Source organism: Eulemur rufifrons, chromosome 2 (assembly GCF_041146395.1).
Source record: "Eulemur rufifrons isolate Redbay chromosome 2, OSU_ERuf_1, whole genome shotgun sequence".
Lineage (NCBI taxonomy): Eukaryota > Metazoa > Chordata > Mammalia > Primates > Lemuridae > Eulemur > Eulemur rufifrons.
In genome coordinates this window covers 33,269,067-33,287,829 of record NC_090984.1, presented here as the reverse complement: position 1 = coordinate 33,287,829, position 18,763 = coordinate 33,269,067, and positions in this window count along the sequence as shown.

Here is an 18,763-nt window from a genome sequence, read left to right as displayed (position 1 = left end):
GGAGGATGAACTTAAGGACAAAATGGCAAAAGCACATCAGGGAATGCCACATACAAAGATGTAAGAGCATAAGTCTTAGGAGTTCAAGGAGTGGCAACTAGCTCCCAGCAGGCCGAAGAGAAGATAGGACGCAGATAGTTACAAGAGCGCAGAACAGTAGTTCTGAATCCTTAGCATGCAATAGCATCAACTGAGTTGCTTGCTGAAATGCAGGTCCCTCGGATGATCTGATGCACACCAGCTTTGAGAACTCCAAGTCTAGAGAAATAGAATCCATGGGACTCCAGACAAGTTACTTAACCTCTTTAAGCTACTAGAGAAGCCCACAAAAGGTTGCGTGCATGGTAAAGAGTTTAGATTTTAATCTGTAAAAGATGGAAAATCACTGAAACATTTCTTACCAAATGTGCCAAAGGAGAAACAAGTGTGTTTTCATGTCCAAATGCATTTGAAAGCCACATTTTCCCCCTCTTAGCCTAAGCTTTCCAACATTCCAGGAAAGCATAACTTTCCTTCGTATAATTGATAGCTATTAAAAATAGGATGTAGCACACCATAGGCTCTCAATAAATGCTAAGCAAATAAATATTAAGTAAATAAAATGTAATAACTGTTACCTCCACTCAATATAATTCCAAAGTTAATATTGCCCCCTTTTAAAGGCCTTATTTACATATTCTTAAAGTTCCTTTTCAAACTCCAATCCCATTCAGAAAGGCTTTGGATTCAGCATGCCTTCGTTCACCAAATTTATAGGAAGGACAATCTTGAGCCATCTGGTGCCTATTTAATTTTTAACCACCTCTCCCTTGAAATATTTCTTTCTTCATTCTTATTTTGTCCTAAAAACTTGGCTATGAGCTAAACTGCACCATCTGTGACTTCCAGTAAATACAACTGTTGCTAATGAAATTACCCAGTTTCATCATTTTGATTTAAACGCCTTGCCTGTTTTTCCTCTGACCTTTTGTTGCTTGCCATCAAACTCAAGCTTTTGTGAATTTAGATACATACGTCCATGTAGGTCAGTCTTGAGGAATAAATCTTCTCTGTGAAGCACAAGAACCTCGGCCAAGCCTGCTCAGCAGGCTGACATGGGAGGTGGGGGCCAGGGCTGTGCAGAGAAATATAGATGGCACTTGTGCCCATCCGCTCAATGTGCGCAGGGCCCCAGGGCAGACCCCCGCCATGTGACCAAGTGGCCGCTCGGTCTGGCTCTCCGGCCTCCCATTTGTTAGGATGCTGATGATATTAATGAGTTGGGGTGTTGGAGCCCATTCCTTGGCCTTTGGTGTCGGTTCCTCCCTGCACAGGATTGCTTGACCTGATTGAAGAAAGAAAAGTTCAGAGACTCCAAACTTTGCCTCAGTAGGGAGAAGGCCTTCTAGAACAGAAGAAGCTTTGGGGGAAGCCAAGTCCTTTAACCGCCTCAGACACTTTTCCATTTAGGTTACACGTGGTCTTTGTCAATGGCCCCATCGAGGGAATGAAAGAGAAGGAAATAAGCATACGTCAATAAGTCAATTCAGTTATCAAATTGTCATCAGTACTATGTTATTTACTATATTAGGTAATTAGAGAATTGGGGGTATTATTAGTAATAGCAGCGCTTAGTACCTATTGAGTCTTTACTGTGTAGCAGCTACTGCGCTAAGCATCTTACCTAATCAATGCATTTAATCCTCATGATCCTATGGCTGAGAACTGTTACTATTCCCACGTGACAGCTGAGGAAGTGAGGCTTAGAGAGATGAAGTAGCTTGTCCAGGGTCCCACAGATTCTAACTCACGCTCATAACCTGGCTGACTTGACTGCTTTGCACATACTGATGTTCTCTTGTGTGCCAGACACTGTGCTGGGAACAGGGGGTGCAAAAATGACAAAGACACAGTTCTTGCCCACTTTCTGAGAAAGCAAGAGATAAAAATGCAAATATACCATCTGAGTGAAGCTACGACAAAGTTGAAAAAATATTCTGGGGTTGCAAAAAGAGAAGAGATTTTGTCTGGGGGAGCCAAGGAAAGATTCACAGCAAAGGAGACGTGAGATTTAGGATCTGAAGGAGAAATGGGGATTTGCCAAGCAAAGGTGAAGGGAGATGCAGGGAGCCCCGGCTGAAGGAACAGTGTGTCTAAAGGAGGGGAAGTGTGTGAAAAGCAGGCCACGTGCAGGAGATACTGCCTGAGCAGGGACAGACGGGAGGAGGTAGAGGATTGGGAGGCGTCCTCCTTCCCAGCTGAGGAGGCTGGGATCAGGATTGGCGAGTCAACCTCAGAACTTTACGTCAAAGCTTTCTGTCCCTGGGTCTCTAGGATAACCTGGGAGTGGGGGTGGGTTGTCTCCAAGGTGTCAGCCCAACAGATCTGGTTGGTATTTAGCCTAGGAAGCAGCAGGACTCAGCTTTCATTACTCAACTTTCATTGGTCTTAAGGACTCACCTGCTCCCGTAAGGGGGTTCTGTGTTTGTGTTCAGTGTAGTGAGGAGATACCCAATAGGCTTAGAGGGGGCTAAGCTGGAGCCCCAGCCCCCAAACTGCCCCATTGTCCTCCATTCTTGCTTTCATCTCTGCCTCACTTCTAATTTGAGAATGCTGCTCCTAGTGCCCAGGAAGGAGATCTGTAAGCAAAGGCTGTTTTTAGTTCTACCAACCGCAGAGATAGGTTTAGTCTCTATAGATGTGTTGTCAATGTAGTATGACTTGAGTGAAGACAAAATCTCCACAATCAAAAATGCACCCCACCGATTCTGCCTTCAGTTTCCACATTGTTTCCTTCTTAGGACAAGGCTTTAAAGGGAATGCTAAAAAGAGAAACCTGCAGGGGAGGGCTGACACGAGGAACAAGTTCATCAAGAGCATGTATCAGATCCACCAATCTCCTCCAAAGACCCTGGGGGGGGGGGCGGGTGGGACAAAGAAAACTTTCACTGTCTTGGAATGAGAGCCAACAAACATTTTTTCTAAAGGACCTAATAGTAAATAGTTCAGGCTCTATGGACCACTAGGTCTTTGTTGCAAGTATTTAACTGTCATAGCATGAAAGCTGCCATAGACAATGTGTGAACAAATGAATGAATGATGTAACTGTACTGCAATAAAACTTTATTTACAAAAATAGGGGATGCAGGCGAGATTTGGTCCACTGGTCATAGTTTGCTGAACGTTGCATTAGCAGATCCCCACTAAGACAGGTCAGTGGGCACCTGTAGAGAGAAATAGGATGCTAATTTGCAAAGAGCTCATGGGATGCCAAAAGTGGGATCTACCTAATTAATTTTGTTGTGTTCAGCCCCCAAACATGTTAAAACTCCCAGTGAGTGCTCCTGAGAATAGCCCCCTTTTCTGACCTCCAAAAAGCAGTCTCAGTATCATCTTGGCTTCACTCCTCGCTTTCAATTAATCAATCTACCACTAAGGGCTGCTGTTTCCTCCATTGCAATCTCTGAAACCAAACAAAGCTCAAGAGGTTAAGAAACATGTCCACAGTTAGCTACACAGCAGTAAGTGATAAAGCCAGGACTTAAACCAAGTTCGTCAGACAGTACTGACAGATAAATATCTTCACTGCGTTCTTACTTTCCAAGAGCAGCTGGGAAATGTGTGTGGTATAAAGCAGGCCGTGGCAGCCTCGCCCTGCATTCTGGAGACCCTTCCCTGTGGCCCTGGCCTTCTGCACTCATAGCTGGACTCCTTGCAGATCCCAAAGGAGATCACTAAGAAATGAGACTCACCTTAAAATATAAGCCCAGTTGGTTGTGGATGCTGGGGACGCAGGCACAGAGTCAAACTGCTGTACGTAAATGGATGAATCAGAGTGTGAGCCTTTAAGTCAAAGGTGTAGGTTTTAAAGCAATTTTTAAGAAAGTTAAATTTCTGTATCTGAAAAAAAAAAAAACAGGGCTTGAAAACAGTGTCTATGAGTCAGCAGGAGGGAAAACTATTATTTTATAGTAGTCTAACTTTATTCTTTAATTATTTATTCTATGTCAACTTCTAAAAATATTCAAGGTGGTTACATGTGCACTTAAATGATTAAAATAAGGATAAAAGAGTTAGCTTAAGTAGGAAAAGAGGAGAGATGCTTGAACCATATAGGCAGAGAGGGCAAAATCGTGTGGGGTAATCACAGTCACAGAGACACTGTTCTGTCTCACTGATTTGAAACTCTAAAGCTATGAGTCTCAGAACTTAGAGTCCCCAAGAATGACCTGGGGAGCCTGTGTTCAACAGATGCCTGGGGCCCCTCTGCAGATTCTGACCCCGCAGGTATTGCCAAAGGATCACAAATCCTCACAAATCCTCACTTTCAATACACACTCCTGATAATTTTGATGCAGGTAGATTAGTGATCACACATGATAAATATTTATTTTCAAGAACTTCATGGCAGCCTCTCTGAACAACATAACGATCATCATTATTATCTCAGGAAGCAACTTAAGGAAAGAAATGTTCCTCGAGTGACTCTTCAAAAAGCTCAACCCTTGCTAAGACATTGAAGACAGAGGATCTTATCACTGCCCTGGAAGGATGTTTCCATTAGGAACTAAGGAAGTTCAGGACAGATATTTACCTTTCTGGCAATCTCACTTGCTTCAGAGAGGGAGGTTGGAGAGCCTAGGAGAAAGTTTGGTTGGTTTCAGAGCTTCATGCTGGGGCCCCTTGTCACCTCCAGAAGAGTGACCCAGTCAGGCATCTCTTCAAAACATAAGCTCACAGGCTTCGCACCTGGACCTACCTAGCAGTCACATGGTGCTCTTTCCCCTCTACTCTTCACCTCCTGCCATAGCCCCAAGTAAATCTCATTCCTCTAAACACCACCCTGTCCTAAATGCCTACTGCTCCAGGTGCCTTCCGTGCACCCCAGTTTCCCTCTACTCCACCTCTCTGTGCCTGAGACAGAGCACAGGGATCCACCAACAGCTCCTGTGCCTTCCAAGCTCTGGTCGCATTTCTGCTGGGTCACACAAAATACCTGCTGTATTTATGCCTCTGCCAAGGTCCCGGCTCTGAACAGCCATCCTCTCCAGGATCCAATACCATTCTCTCCTGTGCCCCTGCAAGCCCAGGTAACAACAGTCCCCCATCGATTTTAGCTCTAGGGCAGGGTGTTCCCTTTGGTGGCAGTCTTTCACCCTGCTCAGGCTTTTGTAAACAGCCCTGCTCTTCAATTTCCCAGTGCTTGAGCATGGGAAGAGAGACGGAACAATACCACCCCAAAAACAAAAAGGCGAACATTTCACAGTAACTAAAGAAAACCTCCTGAGTTTGGGGAAGGTAACAACATTATTACTGCAGAAAGGGAGAAACTGAAAAAAAGTCATTAGCAGAAGTTCGTGCCACAATTCTAGCAATTTCCTCCCTTCTGTGTGTCCAGGCTGTCAACGAGATAATTAACAATGAACACATGTTAAATCTTGTTTTTAAAAGGGTTAAAAATAGCAAATACCTAAAGGTGTGATGCATTCTGTAAGTAAAACCAGTATTTCTCAACTGTAAAACTAATCATTATTATCATTCTTGCACTTGAACAGTTTACCTGGTGCTCTTATGTGGGTTCTCTTACTTGATGTGCCCCTCACAGCAGCCTTGGTGGGCGGTTAGTCTCCTTCCCCTTTATAATGTGGAGAATGAGGCTCTGAAAGTTTAAGGAATTTGCTCACAGACTCACATAAGTGATCCAGGCAGTTGTTCAGGGAAGGAGTATTTTGCATTGCCAGGTTGGCCGACAGGTTTTACATTATGGTCAATTTCCATTGTCTGGTAGGGATGGCCTAGAGTGCTGTGTTGAGAAGATTCTGAGGCTGAGTTTTGCTCCAGAGGAAAGAGTAGCTTAATCAGCAGTGTCTGGCATGACATAAAATTGAGGAATGAGGTATGACGCCCACAGATTTTCAGCCCTTGGTGTAGTGTTTGAGAGCATGGGCTTTGGAAGTTCCTAGACCTAAGTTAGGGCCTGACTCAACCTCCCCACTTGACCTGAGCCTTGGCTTCCTCATCTGCTATCAAAAGGCAATAATACTGTCTCCTAGAGTTGTTTCTTTTCTTTCCCAAGCTAACTTTATTTTCACGTGAAAAGAAGCTGCCACCCTCATCTAGGAGGACAAATCACGCAGAGAAAACTATGAACAGCATCCATTCTAGACTTAAAAATTCAATCAATAAAAGTAGCAAAGTGCAGGAGGGGCAGGGCTGGGCTTACAGTTAGGAATCCTGGACCCTGGCCCAGTTCTCCTTTTATCTTTTGTTCTAGGGCTTTGGAGATGTCCGGGAAGAGTTCTCATGCCTAGTGCAAGCCAAAGAGAATGCAATCCAATAGAATGTTCTGATCATGGAGTCTTTATTAGACACAGGCTGGCATGAGCTCATGGCACTTACAAATCAGCAAGGGACTCTCCAAAACAATTTCTCAGTCTTCCTTAAATTGTATCCTGTTTGTCAGTATTGATGAGTTCTGTATGAGCTGTGTCATCATGAGCGAGTGAGTTAATTTTTTAAAAAAATATTCGTTTCTTAATCTATAAAATGAGATTGTTGAAACAAATTTTTTTAAAAGAGTCATTTTCCTATTGGAAGAAGGAGTACAGGAACGATTTTTGTCAATTTCCCAACTTTCTATAGTGTTACATTGTCTTTATTGTAATGAAAATAACAGTAATAATATAATAAACAATTGAACATCTGTTTGAAATGTTAATCTTCCCTTTAGAATCAACTTATTTTTCTCTTCTTATTAGTCCATTGTTTCTGATTACCTCTCTTACTTTTTAAGATTTTCATAATGCTTTTTATTTTTGTAAGCATTCATTTTCCTTGCAGAATGCAGCACGCGAGCACTATGTGCATGCTCTGTTCATCATAATGACTAACGTATACCAGCAAATCTCCCACCCTGAAATATGTGCACCTCATGAATGCATGACATTCCACCCTTCTTCCCATAGTGGAGTCCATCCCTCTGATTTGTATTGTCTATTCAGTTATACATGCTCCTGAGAGGGACAGCAGCTTCAGTCCCCAAACCTTGATGCAGCTGAGTTTATTCGAGGTTTTCCAAACACTGCAAGAACCTGTGACACTACTTAGCCACTGAGGATGGTGAGAAGGAGCCTGTAACCAGGAGGCTGCTGAGTTTCACGGGATTCTGGAGAGCTGGTCTCAGCTGAAAGCTAGGATACAGAAAGACATACCTCTCAAATCCCTCTATCTTAAAGCACGATTTTTTTAATTGGATACAGGTGTCAACCGTTAAAATCATCACATTCATAGGCGATCGTTGCCTAAAGTTTGTATTATAAATATAGCTTAAATTTTTAAAAATCTTTATAGGTAATAAAGTCATTACTACTTGGATCAGAGGCAACACAAGTTGCACTTCAGGACGATGGTTTCTGCTCCTAATCCATAACGTATAAATGGCTGGTGTTCCCACTCCCTAAATCTGGAAAGATGCATTTCACAGTGTCCCTAACCTCACATATTTCTAATTTCCTCTGTTAATTGTTCAAAATATCACTCTGAGATCCAACAATTAAAGTATATATATTCATCATATATGTATACACACACACAAAAACATATTTCAAAGCCCCCGTATCTTGTTTAAGCTGCTCTTTCAGGAAGATTTATAACACTTTGCTTTACAAAGAAAGTTTAAAAGAGAGAAAGAAAATGAAATGAAACAATGACTGTTCCCTAGTGCAATTACTCTGTCAAATACTCCCCTAGGGAAAGGAATTTGCTCTTATTGTGAAATAAATTAATATAGAAACCAGACTCCTGCGGTAACTTTTCTCTATCCCCAGGCAGTATTTTCCCACTACTGCTCTCAAAATTCACTTTTGGCGATACACATATGGGAGGTTGGAAATAGCTAGAAATTATATGTTTGAATTTTAAATACATTCCCATTTCCATAAATGTTAGCAGCTCCCCAAATTATCAGGGAGCGCACGATCGTTTGGAGATCGCCTGCCTCAGAAATCAATTGCTTGTCCTCGTCATCCTCAGGAAGGGAAAGGGCTTTCTCTCACCATCTTTTCACTCTCCAGAAATCAGAATTTCTTTCCCAGCAGCTGCCACTTGCCCAGAAAATTTGGAAGGACAAGGCTCATTGGCCTGCAATAAGAGTGCAGAAATGGCCAAGCTTAGTTAGTCCTCTTTCCAAAACCCGCAACTCAGCGTTCACTGGGTAACTTCACTACCCACACTGCCAGCCCAAGCCCTCGGTGATTCCTAATCGGGCGTTCACTGCTCATTTAGTACCCCATTATCCTCATACTCTGTTAACTTCAAACCGTGGACAAATCCCTCTTCACTTTGGCCATATTATGAATGGATGGAACTTATGATCAATGGCTAAAGTCCATGCCAGCTGAAGTTCACTCTCCACTAATCTTAAATCAACAACCTAGGAGCAGTGAATATAAAATTGATTGGGGAAGGTCTTAACCACACTACAGGGTCTTCTAGGAAGAGGTTATTTGGGAAGGAAAAATCTGGAATATATAGTACAAATAAATATTAGGCATGGACTTGAAGATGGTAACTAAATGCTCTGTGTTGACCTTGATGGTTTGAGATCCTGTGCCTTGCTTTTCCATGCCACAGAGGCCTTTCTGCTGGACTAGTGCAAACTTCTTCCTGTAGCTTTCTCACAAGCAAACATTTCCAGCCCCAAGTGAAGTAATTACAACAAAACATAGCAACGACTAGTATTTGTTGAGTTCTTACTTTGCACCAGCCTTCCATCTAAAGGCTTTATATGTTTTAACTTATGTAATTTACACAGCCCTGAAAGGGAAGTATCATTCCTATCTCCATTTGGTGGGAAAGAAAACTGAGGCATAAAGATGATAGATATCAGTTTACAGAGTAGAAAGCAAGCAGTCCCTGAAGATCAGAGGCCCATGTCCTACACTACAAACATTGTCTGCTAGAAAGATTTTTATTATAAATGCCAACAGGTTTAATAATAAGTGTCCTTATCTACCATTTATTCAGCACCTACTACAGTATGTTCCTTCGGGGTGTGTGTGTGCTGTGTGTGTGTGTGCAGGAAAGTATAGTGCATCTGCACTCTTATTTTCAGAATCACACTGACTCTTGCACACACAAATGAAACAATGGTGGTGGGATAATGAGCGGATTAAGGGTACAAGACTCTCAGATCAAATCTCGGCTCCACCACTGCTTAGCTGTGTGACCTTGCACAAATTACTTGACCTCTCTAAGCCTCATCTATAAAATGAAGACCATAATGGCACCTACTTGACGGGGTGGTTGTGAGGATAAAAGGAAATAATCTAAGGGAAGGGCTGAGAACAGAGCTGCATGCATAGTGAAAGTTAAATGAATGTTGTAATTATTTTCCTTTGTTGACAGAGAAAAGATTTTTACAGTCAATAGGTAGGCTGGCCTGTATGACTCCTCCACTAAAAATACAACTGGTTGAATTGTGGTTTTACACCAATAAGCATTAAGAGACGGTAGACTTTTCTTTTTTTATGGTGTTGATTTAGTTTGGCTTCGTTGGGCATTTCAAACGGCACATCTTTTGACCCATTCCTGGTATTCTCTGCTAATTACATGAGCTAAAAGAGACAAATTCAATGAAGGTTGGGGAAGGGCTACAGAAACAGAGAGGAATGCAAAAAGCATTGTACAATTCCAAGAAATTATAAATCACTTTCACTGGAAGAATTATTAAGGTATTGTATTCTTTTCTATTAATTCTTATTATAAGTAACACATTCTCATTGTACAGAATTTAGAGAACAGAGAAAAGTACAAAGTTTTTTTGAAGACTAAAAGAATAAAAGAAAAATCACCCCCATAGTCTTACCACTGGTGATATTTTAAGGCTAGATAGCCACGCACCAATTGAGAATAGAAGGTGTTCATTCTGATTGGTTGGTACCCTGCTGTAACAATTGCTAAATATTTTGAATATTATCCCTATGCTTTTATGTGCTTTGCATCCCTGTATGTTTATTTTTGGAAACATACTGAATATAGGTTCTTTCTGATTTTTAAATTGCTTTTATCACTTATAGAATGAACTTTTCCTGTCATTAGACAGCCTTTGAGGGCATCATTTCAAAATCATCTACTAAGAATGTATTGGAACAGATACACTTGATTTATTTAAGCATTCTATTACTCTTCAATATTCATGTAGTTTCCAATTTTTGTTATTATAAATATCTTTGTACATAAACCTTTGAGTAGCTAATGTGTTATAATTTGAAGCACGTATTTACTTACATGACAAAATAACATTTTAATTTTATAACAAGCTGTTACTTCTACAAATCACTGAATTATTTGGTATGTTTGTGTGGATTCTGCTACTAGGAATGAAATCCATGCCTGTCTTACATATACCATTAAATGTAAATGAGTGTAAAAGTGTTTCATAAATCGCAAATTGCTATACAACTGTATTATTATTTACTGTAGTATTTCTATTGTCAACTGCTGGTATTATAAATTCTCTGATTTCTATCTTAACTTTCAGGCTTGTAGGACTTTTAAGTCCTAATAACAGACTTACTTAAAAAACATGATGACACAACTTCAGAACTTTTCTGCCTTCAGATAAAGATATTGTATATCCTTTTCCTGACCTCCATTTAATGACCCCAGCATTGAAAACCCCCATATTTTGGTATAACAAGCATCTGGACACATCTTGTAAAACACATGGCCAGGTGAGAGCAGGAAGCAAAGGAAAATGGGAATCTGCTACTGGCTGTCCAGTACACATCCCCCCTCATCCTGAACAGCAATACCCCGATTTTCCATCCCATTATCATCCACGTGGCTTGAACAGTTTGCACCTCTACTCTAGATGGCGGGGGGACTCCCTGAGGGCCTCAACCACGCAGCAAATGTCATTCGCAGCCACAAGCGACTGGCATACAACCCAGCATCAGCCAGTGAGACCCAAGGTGTTTCCAGGAACATGAAATTATTCTCTCTTTTAGTAGAGGTACCAGAAGGGACGATCACTTTTCCTCTGGATTTGTCGGTGTGAACATCTGAAACTATTGGTGTCATCTTGGTACCATGAGGCGGGAAGCTTAGAGCTTTCTAGAAACTATATTGTAGAACCTGAGCATGAAGCCAGCACTGCATAAGGCCAAGCAAAGATAGAAGGAAACTAGGTCAAACGTGTAGTTCTAGAAAGACAGCAGACTAAAGATAAGCTGAAAACTCCCCCACTAAATATCTAGAAATGCTGGAAGTACGTTGTTTCCTTAAGGCAAGTCTGAGCTCACACAGAGGGGAAAAGTGTGCATGTGTGAAGAGAGAAAAAGAGAGAGAGAGAGAGAGAGAGAGGTCAAGTCAGAAGTCTGCATGCTTATTCTTAATCCTATGAAATAAACTGAGCCGGTAGAAAATAAGTAAAGAGCCGCAAAGGTGAGCTCAGATCTCCCTTGTCAAGTCACCTAGGGGATAATGATGTAGTCGTGGCAGTTAATTAAGTGATAACCATCTCTTTCTTTGCAAATGGTCGAGGAGAACCCATAGGTAATAGGGAAGCATGGCCACCACCGCAGAGAGAATTGCAGATGGGGTTAGCAGAAGAAGAGAAGGTCGTTGGCAGGAATGGAAGGAAATCACTCCAAGAAGAAGACATCTGCTTGGCTACCTAATAATGTAATGGTTAATACTTTTAAGCAAGTGGATTTTATGCTGACCCTCATATTTATGCCTGCAATCTTTGCCATATATTAATGAGATTGACTGTACATGAGATAGTCAATTATTTTCAGCAGCTTGTATCTTAAATGTTATCCTGGTCATCTTGCTTATGAGCTTAAATACCAGCCTGGTGATAGAGTCCCCTTTTAACTTTTCTCTCTTAAAAAGAGCAAAATTGGGAAATCGAAATGTACACCACATGGATTTTTCAATACTTAGTGAAAGTTAGTAATGGCACAGTTGCAGCTGGGCTGGCATTTAAACACATAATCTGCTGGCCTTGAATTCTGAAGCAATTTCATGCCCCTTAAAAATTTGGAACATATAAAAATTATATTAGCAACAATTATTGTAATCATTCTTGTTAAAATTTATCTTTCTTAATTTCAGTGCACTAGTATTATAACCCAGTCTCTCTTTTAGTTTCATATTTCTTCATTAATATTCATTGAAAGTATTTGCTACTTCAATAAACCCAGGCTAACTTTTTATTACATATTCAAAAGTGTTACTTTTAAAGATGTTTGAGCTACTTCCATCTTCACTGAAAATAATTCGTGCTTCATAGGAATGCAAGTGATGAACTAAAAGTGACAATTCAGGATGGGTTTCTCATCTCGTGAGGGACCTGCATGTCTCCACTCTGCTGCAGAACATCACACCCCATTAATCAACAGTCTCCGTGACTGATGGAGGTCCAAAAATTAAGATCAGAGCTGACTACTTCAGTCCAAAGCAGGGTTTCTTAACATGAGGTCTTGGCAAGGTTTCTATAATTTTGAGAATCCCCTGCCATAGTATGTAGGACTTGAGATGCAGGTAGGTGGATGCATTTTTCTGAAAAAGTCTATAGTTTTTAATCAGATCCCCAAAGGAAGCTTTGAGGATGATGATGTTGGTGGTGGAGACAGTGGTAGTGATGATGATGATAATTTTCAACCCCTGAACTATAAAATGACATTTTGTATAGATTTGCTTCAAAGGATAGGGGGAGGCAGTTTGTAGGAGCTGATAGTTGTAGAAGGCATTAACTGAGTATATGGAGGTTGATATTTTCCATAGTAGAAAGGTTTTAAGGATAAATAAGTAAATGCTGCATGAGTCTGGGTTCACTCATCTCCTGCACTTGTGAGGCCCATTGTGAGTGCAAGCTTCTAGTTCCAGCTGGTGGGTCTCAAGTTAAAAGGAGAAAAAATAAAAAAGAACCACTATAAAGGTCAAAAGCATTCCGCAATAGTTTTGGCCTCCTATGAGTAAGAGCCAATGGCAGCCCAAAGGTGCCTCCCACCCAAGTGACCTCAGGCAGCCTAGGCTTTTTGTTCCTGCTCCAAACAGAAGCAGGCAGTCATGCAAGTCAGGCTAAGGGACCCTGGCACCAAAGGTGACCCACACTTGGCCTCTCCTCAAGCCAACTCCCTAGAGAGACCCAAGACACTCTAAGGCCAAGACCAAGATGCCTGTTGGGAGATGCACCAAGAAAACCTAAAGCTGCCCGATAGAATGTGGAGTTTGGAGGCACTACCAACACAGAAACCCCTGTGGGAACTGGCCTGGGTGTGGCCTCTTCCTGTGGCCCATCTTTTGCACTGCTTCTCATATTGGACATACTAACCTTGTCCTTACCCATCACCAGCCTCCCTGTCTCTGGGTTGTTCCCTGTCTGAAACCCTCACCTTTCTAGCTCATATATCTGGTTAACCTTCATTTGGGCGTTCATTTACTCACTCAGCAAACATTTACCAGCTCCTAGAAGGCCTGGACTAGAAGCTTTGTAGTCATAAAGAAAGAGCCACAGCCCCTTGCCTCTAATAAGCTCATGCTCCAGGGCCTGAGTACCTGAATACAGGCACACCATGGAGACATGGAGGGTGTGGCTACAGACTATCACAATGAAGTGAATATTGCAATAAAGCAAGGCACTCAAAAATCCTGATTTCCCAGTGCATATAAGTCATGTTTACACTATATTGTAGTCTACTGAGTAGTCTATTATGTATGTGTGTGTGTGTGTGCCTTAATTTTAAAATATTTCATTGTGAAAAAATGCTAAGGATCATCATAATCTTTTTGCTAGTGGAGGGTCTTGCCTAGATGTTATGGCTGCTGACTAATCAAGGTAGTGGTTGCTGAAGTTTGGGATGGCTGTGGCAATTTCTTAAAATAAGACAACAATAAAGTTTTGCCCCATCAATTGACTTTTTTTCACTAAAGATTTCTCAGTAGCATGCACTGCTGTTTTATAGCATTTTACCCACAGTAGAAATTCTTTCAAAATTGGAGTCAATCTTCTCAACCCCTGCTGCTGTTTTACTAAGTTTATGTATTAAATAATATTCTAAACCCTTTGTTGTCATTTCAAAAATATTCACAGAATCTTCACCAGAAGTAGATTCCATCACAAGAAACTACTTTCTTTGCTCATCCATAAGAAGCAGCTACTCATCTGTTCAAGTTTTGTCCTGAGATTGCAGCAATTCAGTCACATTCTAGGGCTCCACTTCTAATCCTAGTTCTCTTGCTATTTCCACTGCATCTGCAGTTACTTCACTCAAGTCTTGAACTCCTCAAAGTCATCCATGCGGGCTGGAATCAACTTCTTCCAAACTCCTGTTAATGTTTATATTTTGACCTCCTCCTGTGAATCACGAATGTTCTTATTGGCATCTAGAATGGTGAATCCTTTCTAGAAGGTTTTCAATTTACTTTGCCCAGATCCATCGGAGGAATCACTATGTATGGCAGCTATAGCCTTACAAAAATGTATTTCTTTAATAATAAGACTTGAAAGTCAAAATTACTCCTTGATCCATGGGCTGCAGAATGGCTGTTGTGTTAACAGGCATGAAAACAACATTACTCTCCTTGTACATCTCCATCAGAGCTCTTGGGTGTAGGTAATATAAGCAGTAATATTTTGAAAGGAATCTTTTTTTCTGACCATTAGGTCTCAACAGTGGGCTTAAAATATTCAGTAAACTATGCCATAAATAGATGTGCTGTCATCCAGGCTTTTTTTGTTCCATTTACAGAGCACAGGCAAAGCATATCGAGCATAATTCTTAAGGTCTCTTGGATTTTCAAAATGGTAAATGAGCACTGACTTCAACTTAAAGACACCAGCTGCATTGGCCCCTAACTAAAGAGTCAGCTTGTCCTTTGAAGCTTTGAAGCCAGGCATTGACATCTTGTCTCTAGCTATGAAAGTCCTAGATGACATCTTCTTCCAATGAAAAGACGATTTTGTCTACATTGAAAAAAATCTGGTATTTTTTATATCGCCACCTTCATCAATGATCTTAGCTAGATTTTCCAGATAATTTGCTACAGCTTCTACATTAGCACTTGCGCTTCGCCTTGCATTCTTCTGTTATAGAAACAGCTTCTTTCCTTAAGCCTTATGATCCTACCTCTGCTAGCTTTAAACTTTTCTCCTGCAACTTCCTCACCTCTCTCAGCCTTCACAGAATTGAACAGAGTTAGGGCCTTGCTCTGGGTTAGGCTTTGGCTTAAGGGAATGCTGTGGTTGGTTTGACCTTCTATCCAGATCACTGAAACTTTTTCCATCTCAGCAATAAGTCTTTTTTGCTTTCTAATCATTTGTGTGTTCACTAGAGTAGCACTTTTCATTTCCTTCAAGAACTTTTCCTTTGCATTCACAACCTGACTATTTGGCACAAGAGGCGTAGCTTTCAACCTATCTCAGCTTTTGACAAACCTTTGTCACCAGACTGAATTATTTCTAGCTTTTGATTTAAAGTAAGAGATGTGCAACTCTTCTTTTCACTTGAACACTTAAAGGCCATTGTAGGATTATCAGTTGGACTAATTTCAATATTGTTGTGTCTCAGGAAATAGGGAGGCCTGAGGAGAGGGAGAGAGATGAGGAAATAGCCAGTCTCTGGAGCAATCAGAACGCACACATTTATTAAGTTCACCATCTTATATGGGTACGTTTCATGGTGCCCCAAAACAGTTACAATAGTAACACCAAAGATCACTGATCACAGATCACCATGACATATATAGTAATAATGAAAAAAATTTTAAAACCTGCAAGAATTACCAAAATGTGATGCAGAGACACGAAGTGAGCACATGCTATTAGAAAAATAGCACCAGTAGACTTGCTCAATGCAGGACTGCCATGAATCTTAAGTTTGCAAAAAACATTATCTGTGAAGTGCAAGGAAGTGAAGCATGATAAAATGAGGTATGCCTGTAAGGTAGGTAGCTTTTAGAGCTCCAGGCCAAGCCCTAAAAGAGCCTCTGGCTCCTGAAAACATTATTATAACGTTTGCCTTAAATCTAAGGGTCTTCCCAGTGTGAGGAGGTTCTAGTACCATTGCTGTCCACCCCTGTTTTGAGTCACACATCTAAGTAGCCTAGTCAGAACCAACATTCCCACCCTATTGGAGAACCTGGCAATGTCTCCATAAAGGACCACTTTATGCTTCTGGATTAACCACTTGCAAATAAATCCACAGTTCTAAAAATCATTACTCCAAAGGAGTATGAACTGGCAGGGAACTCCAGCACCCACTCAATTTTACACTTATTATGAATAACTTGGGATAACTGTATATTTTTCAACACCCACAAGCACCAGGCCCTGTGCCTCCTACCCTACACATCTCACTCAATCCTCACAGCAACTCTATGAAATATGCATTTCTACTTTTTGACAGATGAAAAACGAAAACTTAGGGAATTTCACAAAAGTAGTAATGGCAAAGTTAAGATCAGACTTCTGACATTTGTTCTATGTGTCTTGGAAATATTTTGTGAAAATTGTTTTTTTCTATAAAATCCTCTTAAGATGCTCAGATGAACTTTGCATGTCAGACTGAGCCTCTGGGATGTTACAAACCATCTGCCTACCAACCATGGCTTCACTTGTGACAGGTGGCAAGAGTTAGAGAGGAATACCAAGTAATATTTCTAAGAATCCATTTATTCGTTCAGCATTTACTGAGCATCTACTATGTGTCAGATGCTAGTGGGATACGGAGTGAAAACGCCATGCTGGCCCTTCACTGCCTGTGCTTGGGAAGGAGATGTCAGAAGACAGTGAAACACTAAAACTCCCACAGAATAACTGCCACACTACCCACCCACCCCCGCCCCCGCCTTCCACATCCTGTGTCTCCTCTTCCTGTGGTTTTTACAACTTTTTTCATGCAAAGCTCTCGTGCTTTCTTCTTCTCACCACATCAGAATCTACTTTAAGGAAAGACCACCACCAATCTCTTACATGTCAGTAGAAGTTTCTTGTCTGAAGGGCATCGCCCAGGGCTTTTAAAACTCTTTCAACAGAAGAAATAAATTGGTTCCTTATTAAAGAAATTCCAAACATTATCAAGCATGGCTGAACTGATAACTTAGAAACACCCAAACACATTCCCATATTTGATCCATGGAAGGATTTGGAAGAAAGCATATTTGAGAAATGGTAAAAGAAAAACCAATTATAAACCCAAAACTGCATTATCTGGGCCTCTCCTTTATCTTGTCATCTTTAACTGTTGGAAACCTTCTTGTTTTTCTGAGATTTCTAGCATGATCTTTGCAAGGTCATTATTTTCAGAATTTTACCTGCACTAAATTCCTAGGATAGTGATTCTTTCCCAGCGGCACGTTCCCCTAAAGGAGTGGATCAAACTCCCCTGGTGGGACATGGAGACAATATGTAGTTTGAGAAAACGTATTCAATAATATGCTTTTATAGTTGAAAGATGAAGAGCACAACCATTATTTCATAACAGGGGAACAAAAGCCTAAAAATTGTCTTACTGATGGGACATGGAAGACATTTTCAGAGGAGATGGTGGAGGTGAGGGAGAGGGAATAGGTGTATATCAAAATCATGGCAGGGGAGAATGGCCTTTATCAAAAAGTCCCAAAACAATACATGTTGGTGTGAATACGGAGAGCCAGGAACACTCATACACTGCTGGTGGGACTGCAAACTAGTGCAACCCCTGTGGAAAGCAATATGGAGATACCTTAAACAGATACAAGTAGACCTACCATTTGATCCAGCAATCTCATTATTGGGCATCTACCCAAAAGAACAAAAGACATTCTATAAAAAAGACATCTGCACCCGAATGTTTATAGCAGCAAAATTCACAATCACAAAGATGTGGAAAGAACCCAAATGCCCATCAATACATGAGTGGCTTAGTAAAATGTGGTATTTGTATACCATGGAGTATTACTCAGCTGTAAGAAATAATGGTGATATAGAATCTTATGTTCTCCTGGAAAGAGTTGGAACCCATTCTACTAAGTGAAGTATCCCAAGAATGGAAAAATAAACACCACAAATTGGTGGTACTCACCAGCAAATTGGTTTCCCTGATCATCACCTAAGTGCACATATGAGAATAACACCAACTGGGTGTCGGGCAGATGTGGGGAGGGGAGGGGATGGGTGTATACCTACATAATGAGTGTAATGCGCACTGTCTGGGGAATGGACACGCTTGAAGTTCTGACTCGGGGGGTGGGGAGGCATGGGCAATATACATAACCTAAACTCTTGTACCCCCCTAATAAGCTGAAATAAAAAAAAAATCATGGCAGGGAAGGGAGGGATTTTAGGTATATCAAAACAAAGCATGAGCTTTAAATTTTAGAAAATACTGGCCTATACAATATTCAATTTACATGTTGAATGAGTACACAAATGAGTCTAATGTACGTCATTCTCTTAGCAGTTGCTATGGCCTAAATGTTTGTACCCTCCCCCCTCAAATTCATATGCTGAAGCCCTAACCCGCAACGAGATGGTACTTGGCCGTGGGGTCACCCAGAGATAATTAGGTCATGAGAGTGTAGCCCTCATGAATGGGAGTCGTGCCTGCTGTGGTTTGGATGTGGTTTGTTTGGCCCCACCATGTCTCACGTGGAAGTTGGATCCCCAGAGTTAGAGGCGAGGCCTCGTGGAAGGTGTCAGGGTCAAGCGAGAGGATCCCTCATGAACCACCTGGTGCCACCTTCTCAGCAAATCAGTGAGTTCTCCCTTTATTAGTTCCCGCAAGAACTGGTTGTT